The sequence below is a fragment of the Nothoprocta perdicaria genome, unplaced genomic scaffold, assembly GCF_003342845.1.
Source record: "Nothoprocta perdicaria isolate Ctin4 unplaced genomic scaffold, notPer1 scaffold_145, whole genome shotgun sequence".
NCBI classification, from domain to species: domain Eukaryota; kingdom Metazoa; phylum Chordata; class Aves; order Tinamiformes; family Tinamidae; genus Nothoprocta; species Nothoprocta perdicaria.
In genome coordinates this window covers 596,052-604,211 of record NW_020454594.1, presented here as the reverse complement: position 1 = coordinate 604,211, position 8,160 = coordinate 596,052, and the positions used below count along the sequence as shown (strand labels likewise).

The following is an 8,160-nucleotide window of genomic DNA, read 5'->3' as shown; positions in this document are numbered from 1 at the left end:
TTTGAGTCAGATATTGTGTGCAACAATCTCCAAATATTTTGCTTAGAAAATGCAGGCATATTTTACTATTTTGAATSAATTCTGTGTGTAAAATGTCAATAATGAAACACTCCCTCAGTTTTCACTGACTCATTTAGGCAGGGAACAGAAGAGACAGGGGGATATGAGGCATCTTTGAAGAGAGCGTATGCAACAGACAACCAAGAAATTCAACCTCAAATGTCTAGACGACATGGAAAATTAAAAAAAAAAAAAAAAAAGATGAAAGAAAAAAAAAGGAGCAAAATCAGAAAATCAGAATGAAATAAAAGCAAGCCTCGGGCTGTGGTGGAAATGTTTTGATGCAGTTTGGTAGAGTCACTGGTGCCAAGCGAGCTGCTGAGACCTGCCCGTGGGCAGTTATACAGAGCAAGGCTGAGCAGCAAAAGGGTCGGATCCGTTTGCTCCGGAGAAGCGAGGGAGGGATGAGCTGCGGCACTCTGGAGTGAATGCAAAGCACATTTTTCCTCTAGACCTGCTCGTATCCATGCGACGGCTCATTTCTGGCCTCCTTATCTAATGAGACCTTGAAACATACCCTAAACTTAACTAGGTTTTCCTAATCTTTGGGGGCCTGTGCTCACTGATCCACTAATGGAAACCAAGCTTTGAACTCCAGGGGATGAAATGAGGTGCACATAATTGTGTGCTATTTAGACATGGGAATGAGGCGATTTAGGCCATATGAAACAGAAAACGGGGCTTAAGGCAAAGCAAGGATCTGTCTGGATTTCAGACAGATATTAATAGCCCTTGAGCTGAAGAAGTGACTTGAAGCTGCCTGCTCCTACATGAGTTTTTGGCTTTTGTGGCTCTGTTGTGCAGCATGCAGGGAAACATGAGGTGCTCATGTGACACCTACTTATTCACAGGCCAGTTTTGCCACAAAACCTGAGCATRGGCAAGGCTGAAGAGGCCCAATGTCAAGAGGCAGAAGCAAGAACCTCCCGTGCATCATGAGGAAAGGAGGTGAGCTGACTAATACTATTTTAACAGTAGTCCTTAGCCCTGTGTACTGAGGGCTGTGACATTCCTCAGCAATACCTCATGCTCAGGAAGGGGCCCAGATGTCCTCGGACACCAACACCCAATTGCTCACCACCAGCTCTAAAGGGCCTCCTTCCCAAAAAACCCAAACTGCTTCAGGTCGTCTTGTCTACTTCCTTCTGAGGCTGCAGTCTTACTGTAGCCAGAGTTCATCAGAGGGCCGATGATAAACTTATTATCAACAGAAGTAGTTTCTTTCTTCCTGTGGCTAGGGCAAGTGTGGCAATATCAGTTCCTCAAATGAGTTGTCGTTTTGGGGCACTTCTCTATGCCTGGGTTGGGGGATGCACCAGTTAARCCCAGTGGGGCTTCCTGCTCATTTAGTTACACTGGTAGGAAACTCAATAGGGATAAACCTTGGCCTCCTTTGCAAGTAGCWCCCATGCTGTTCTTTGTACATTACCAATGAATTTTGAAAAATTAGAGATTAGGTAGCACTTTTCTAAATTTTCTTCTTAAAAACAGAAAGAAAATTATCTTTAACTAAGAATATCACAGGAACACATTCCTCTTTCTTGTGGACTCCAGCTCCTTTTCTCCATTTACCAAGCAGATGACCCAGAGATCCCTTCTGGAAGCTGCACGCAGTAGTTACCAAAGTGTCCTACAGTGAAACATGCCATCATTCCAGGTGTCATCCGCCACCAAGCTTCCTTTTCTAACTCTCTCCCCACTGCAATCCCATACTTTGAGAAGCTCAACTGCTCTGCAACAAGTGGAAGGAACAAGTTGGTGGAGCACTGAGTTCATAGGAGGCTACATCTACTTGAAGAGCTGGAATATCTGGTGGTTGTTCAAAGGTACAATGGTAAAATATATATATATATAATATATATATATCAAACATTAATAAAAGGCTTGCTGAAGGACATAGGAGCCTTGTGACTGCACAAGACACAGCGGCCTCACAAGCTAAAGGTGGTCTGCAGGGCCCCATGGGCAATGGGGCATCCCTGCTCGTGGGGCAGGTGTGGGTGCAGCCTCTGGAGGGAAAGTTGCTACTCAAAGCGGAGCAGAAACTGGGGTGGAGACTTCGTGGTGAGGCAGGAACTGGGGTGAAGACCCCATAGTGAGGCAGAAAATGGGGTGAAGACCCCAAAGCAGGGCAGAAAATGGGGTGAAGACCTCATAGTGGGGCAGGAACTGGGGTGCAGACCCCAAAGCAGGTCAGAAAATGGTGTGAAGACCTCAAAGCAGGGCAGAAAATGGGGTGAAGACCTCATAGTGGGGCAGGAACTGGGGTGCAGACCCCACAGTGAGGCAGAAAACGGGCGGGAAACCCCAAAGCGGGTCAGAAAAGGGGGTGAAATGGCGGGGAGGGGGGGGGGCCGCCATGTGAGCGGCTCGGCGCTGCAGGCGGCTCCCCCGGGAGCCCGCGGCCCGGGGAGGGAGGCCGGGAAGGCGGCAGGGAGAGGGGAGCCGGAGGAGCAGGAATAGGAGCGGGGGGAGAAAAGGGAGGAGCGGGGGGCGGGCGCTGGGCAGGCGGCGGGAGGGCGGCGCAGCCCGCGCGGCCAGCGGCGGGAGGCCATGGGGGAGCCGGGCTGCCCTCCGTGCGGCGCCCGCAGCCCCGCCTGGGAGGAACTGGTAGGTGGCCGGCCGGCTCGCGGACACCGCGGCCCCTGTCCCCGCGGCCCTGCCCGCCCGCTGCCCGCGGCTCGCGCCCCTTCCCCTGCCCCGCTCGGGGACGGCGAGTCCGGAGCCCCGGTGCGAAGCTCCGCGGCGGCCCCAGCTTTGGCAGGGCGGGTGTCTGCTCCCGGCTGCACCAGCGGCGTGTCCTGCAGCTTCCAGAGGGAGAAACACCCCGCATATATATATATATATGTATGTATGTATGTGTATATGTGTGTGTGTTTACAGTAAGGCAGGGAGTCGCCCCGCCTGCGTGGCCGGCTGGGGGCACGGGCAGGGCGGCATCGCCCCGGGAGGGAACCGCGCTCGGGCGCCTTTCCGCCACGCTTAAGCAAGCGGGAGAGCCGCTCGCCGGCGAAGGAAGTTGTGTCACAGGCATCCTCAGCGGGCGATAAAATCAGATTTCCCTTCTCCGCGCTGCCGGCTCCCGCCGTCGGGCTCCTCTCCATTGTGCAAGGACACAGGGCGGGCGGGCACGGCTGGAAACGGCCCCTGGGGAGCCCCTTGGGAGRCTCGGGGCGCTCGGAGAGGTCCAGGCTGGGCTGCCCCTAGCCCTGAACTTAACTTCAGGCTTGGGCAGCAGCCCGGCCTCAGGGATGGCCACGGGGAACTAAGTTCCCCCTTTCCCTCCAGGATTTGGAGCACTGTGCCCTCCCATATCCATTTTTTTTCTTTTTACTGGCCTGATTTTTGCTGCCGCATTGAGTATCCCTCTCGACCACCCTCCGCTGTCCTCATCCCCCCGAAACTGCTGCCGGAGCTGCAGCTGTGATAGGGAAAACAGCTGGCTGCGTGTCCCGGTGACACGGAGCTGRCACCGGAGTGATCCCACAAAGGGAAGCCGAGGTGTCTGCCCGGGGAGATGCCGGCGTCGAGGGAGGAAGGTGACAAAGCTGATGGCTGCGAGCGTGTGAACCTGTTAAACAGTGACCTTTAGATGGGCTTCCGTCAGCCGGACCCCGGTGAAACTCGGACAGCAGCCGGATTGCAGCCCCTCCTCTTGGAAATGCGGAGTCCTTGTCCGAACATCTGGCCCACTTCCTTCCCGTGCACRGGGCTCAGATAAACAAGGGGCACTCTTAAAAATATTTTTTTTTCTCCGTCTCCCCCTTCTTAGTTTAAGGCAGTGTTTTGGGGCAGGTCTGTCATTTCATTTCATTCCTGCCTTTGTGAAGAGGACATACATGGATGCAGTTTTCAGTGATTACCTTTGAGACTAGTTCACACTCAGTCCTTTACCTGGTAACCTGCTGGTAAAACATGCGGGTTTGCGGCAAAAGCCTCATTCTTCTCTGGCACAAATTAGCTGCTTTGAAGCAGGTTCTTTATTRTAATGGGCACAAAGGGAGGTTTACATGAAGAACTGCATGATGAAGAAGAAAGTACCCGGACTCCTCCCTCCCTTCCTCTCCAGACACAGTAAAGGATCAACAGGATAGGAGAATTTATTGCAGCTTTTGAGTCTGTGCACATCAATTATCTATGCAAATTGTCACAAGTCATTTGGAAGTGCTGTGCCTATGGCCATTCCGAGAAATAACTGGTGGACCTCAGACTGAGCCACAGTTTCTTCTCCTTTTAGACTTGTCAGGGTTGAGCTTGTCCATCTAGAATTTCCAACTTGCATAAAATCCTTAATTCACAGCTCACTTTTGAATGGAAAGCCCCTTACTGCCTTCGGCAGGCCCTCAGTGATGTAATTAAATAAGAGAGAGAAAATGTAAGGCTCATCAAAGAGACATTCAATTACCTTATACTCAAAATACACTCAGTATATGCACTACGAGGTTCTGTACAATACTTCAGGTTTTATATGACAGCTGAGTCCTGAGTTTACCTTTCCTTGGAATGCATGGCCGTGTCCCAATACATTTTCAGAGCAACTCTTTATTTTGGTTCCAGACACTGTTCTACACCTTTTCACGCTGCAGCATACAACATGGTTTTGTAGTCTCCGGGTTACAGGGTTGCCTCACTTACTCCTTGCACATAGCCACTGTTGTAATAGTAGGAATTTAGCTACCCTATTTAAAAGTAGTGTCCATGCTTTTTTGTTTTATATTGACTTCCCCTTCAATAAGTAAGGAAGCCAAGTAAAGAATAACATAACTAACTGCAGAGGGAGTTCAGACAGGCGGATCTGAAATTAATTTGCTCAGTGTGGTGACTCCAGTTAAAAACTATACTAGCCATCAGAATTAGGAATGATTCACTATAATCTACTAAACATGAGGAATAATGTATCATTAGCCTGACACATAATCCATTATTTTGTCAGATCCCCTCAGAACAGCTTTCTGAGCTGGAGAGAAAAAATACACCATCTAGAGATGGTCTATATGTATGTACACATTCTAGAGAAAAGAAGTATAGATGCCTGATATTAAGGGAATCAATATTAGCACTGGAATCATTTATGATCCTGGAATCAAATAATGCATTAAAAGTAGAAATTATAATCTACAGGGCAGCTAGGCTGTGTATTTGGATCTTTTTTTGCACTGCATGTGCATTTTAGCGACATACATTCTATTATCACTTYGGAAGCAGTGCAGTTGAAATTTTCTCACAGTGCATATATTTACACACCACTTAGTAATTCTTTGAATATAAAGGGCAGATCATCAGCTGATAGCAATTGCCATAGCTCAAATGATGTCAGTGGAGCTGTTTTGTGTCAGTTGAGCATCTCCTTTTAAATGCCAATGTTTCTTTGCTCCTTTTTTTCACCAGTCTTCCCTTCCTTTACTCGGGAAATTTAATCCAGTTATTAATAAGTTTGAAACAGAGTATGTTAAATAAAAGACACAAACACATGTAAATATTTCAAGTATATTTAATGGCTGCCTATAGCCCCATATTGTTTAAGAGTCTGATATACTGCCTGTGGAAAWCCACTATTTGCATGACGGTGTTTCTAGTTATATCTGCTGAGCTGAGATGTGCTATACAATATGTCTTATATTGAGTCTGATATCAATCACTTGGGTAAATTTCAGCTGTGAGATTTTTATCTCACATTTTCTCCATTTTAATGAACTCCACAAACATGAGCTACCTGCAGATTTTACAGCCTATAATTTTACAAATTCTGCCCCTTTTTTTGCAGAAACCATATGATCATTGAACTCATGGGACATTTCCTGTTGTTTGCAGATTGAGACTGTTGCCACTAAAACCTGTACAGCAGGTGACACAAGAACATTTCCAGTCCTTTGGGTCACGTTCTGAAGTTACTTGAGATACTAAAAAAGAGAATCACTTTGTATAACAAGGCTGGTGTATTCCCTCCTTCCGAAGGAACTGAATTTTGGGGCAATGAGCAGAGAGGCAGATGACAGTAAGAAAGGCCAGGGGAGGATGCGGGACCCCTCTTGGCTGGTGCATAAATCACGCAGAAGCTGGGACTGTTACTAAAGTTCCTGAGGTGAAAAACTTTATTGCCCATTTGATTTCTCGTTGCACCTGCAGATATTCTCATTCTTCACCTGTCTGGGATGAAATGTACTGAAGAGAATCTGAGATATCTCTATGGATCTCTCAACAGATTTGCAGCTACTCTGATTGCACTTAACGGCCATGAGATGTGACAAGAGCTGCTATATTTAAACCAAGTTATTAACTTGTTCTGTTTTCCAAGTGTATTGTCTAGCACACTGATAGCATGATGCTTTTACATTCAGTGCTAAGTGGCCCAATGCTTTAAGATTCAAGATGATTTTTTAAATTAGCTTATACTATAAGATGAAACTGCCTCAAAAATGAACCAGATTAATGTCTTTAATGATTTTGGAAATATACTTGAACCACTCACTGTTTACTCATGGTCCAAGTATTTAAGAAACAAGCAACCAAATGATTCTTCATTCGGAAATGCCCAAAGGATGTCCTGAAGCTCAAGTGTACCTACCCCAAATTATATCCTCAGGTGATACGCTCCGTGTGCCCTTACCCTTTGTTCTATTTTCCTTCACCTTAATATTGGAACAAATTTAGCAGCATGAATAGCCTGAGTAACTCACGTTGTTCAGCTACKGTTGTTTAATTCAGCTGAATTAAACAGAGGTAGAGCCACAGACGTATTTAACAGTGTGCTCCTCAGATCACAATCGCTGTTCCTTGTGTGAGGGCTGTAACATTAATTAGCAAAGCCTGCCTTATCTCTAGGTAATATTCGGTTATCTTTCACCTTCAAAAGCTCCCTTTCAAGTATCTGCAGTGAGCGTGTGCTGCTGTGATTCCCTGCCCTGGAAACTGAGGAGGAGGAAAGAAGGATGGAAACAGCCACTGCCCCTAAGTTTCTGTCTTTCCTCTTAGCTCTGTCCTAAATTACTTCGCTGAGAGCATTATGTGCTTGATCTTGCTCAAGTCTGATCTCAAGTTTTCCAAAAAGGGGAACTTGCTTTCAGAAGAACAAGGCAACCCAGAGTCATCCTTTAATTTCACAGTTAACCAATAGAGACTATATATATGAGATCTTGATCTCCTTTGACACCTGATGCTAATGATGGGATTTAGGGCCTGTTATTTTTCTAAAAAGGCATGTAGGTAATCCTGTAAAATATCCACTACAATATAACTTAATAACAGGAATTCTGCGTGCAGATGGGTGGTAAAATCTCATTTTAAGTGCCTAATGCAGTAAACAGAGAACTAAGACCCAAAAGCTGTGAGGTTTTATGCAAGTATTTATTTTTCACCTACCCTGAGTCCCAATGGAGAGACTGGGACACTTTGCAGTTTAGGAAATTAAGTTCACGGCAGAGTGTTTCTGGTGCTGGGTAGGTTTTACTTCCCTTAACTATTCTGCGTTTAAGTACTATGGCACTTATATTAGCGTATTAAGAGAGTTCTCGGTTCCCTCTCCAGAAATATAAATAGAATTGTGGGAACACAAGAAGCCGCAAGTATTGATTGCTTTCGTGTGTGTAATCCCGCGTACGCATCTAAGATTTGTGTATTTTGTTACATCTTGCTGTGATCCCAGGGCTTATTTGGAACGCTGGCTCTGCTCAAGCCGCAGCGACTTCCAAGTCCCACAATTTAAAACACGTGGTGACATTTCGGGAGCGGGTGAGCTGCCAGCGCTGGGATTAAAGGGGAAAACTGCCACTTTTTTCTTGCCTTTTTTTTAAGGCAAAGGTTACTCTTGGGTAAGGAAATAATGAACGGGCAAATAAGATTAAGGAAATGGGAGGAAACAACGGGAAAGTTGCCCTTGGATGTGTCAAAGGGGTGTCGCGCGGGATGCGGCAGCGTTTGGGAGCGGCACGGGGGAAACCGTTGAAACGGCTTCAAACGTCCGTTGCGCGGGCGCCTTTCCGCGTGACGCCCGCGGGACGCGCAGGGCGGCGGCGACGACCCCCGTCCCGTCCCGTCCGCCACACAGAGCCCCGGGGGAGCCTCGCGGGGCCGGGAGCCGAACCCGAACCCGAACCAGGCGCC

At 47.4% G+C, this 8,160-nt stretch overlaps 1 protein-coding gene across 1 annotated transcript in view; it reads left to right on the top strand.

Annotated features, from left to right (window-relative positions):
* The first annotated feature begins 2,649 nt into the window (after nt 1-2,649).
* Nucleotides 2,650-8,160, top strand: part of DGKH (diacylglycerol kinase eta) — a 147,823-nt gene continuing 142,312 nt past the window's right edge. Inside the window, exon 1 of the mRNA XM_026034502.1 lies at nt 2,650-2,670. The gene's annotated coding sequence lies outside the window, so the exon portion shown is untranslated. The remainder of the gene's footprint in view (nt 2,671-8,160) is intronic.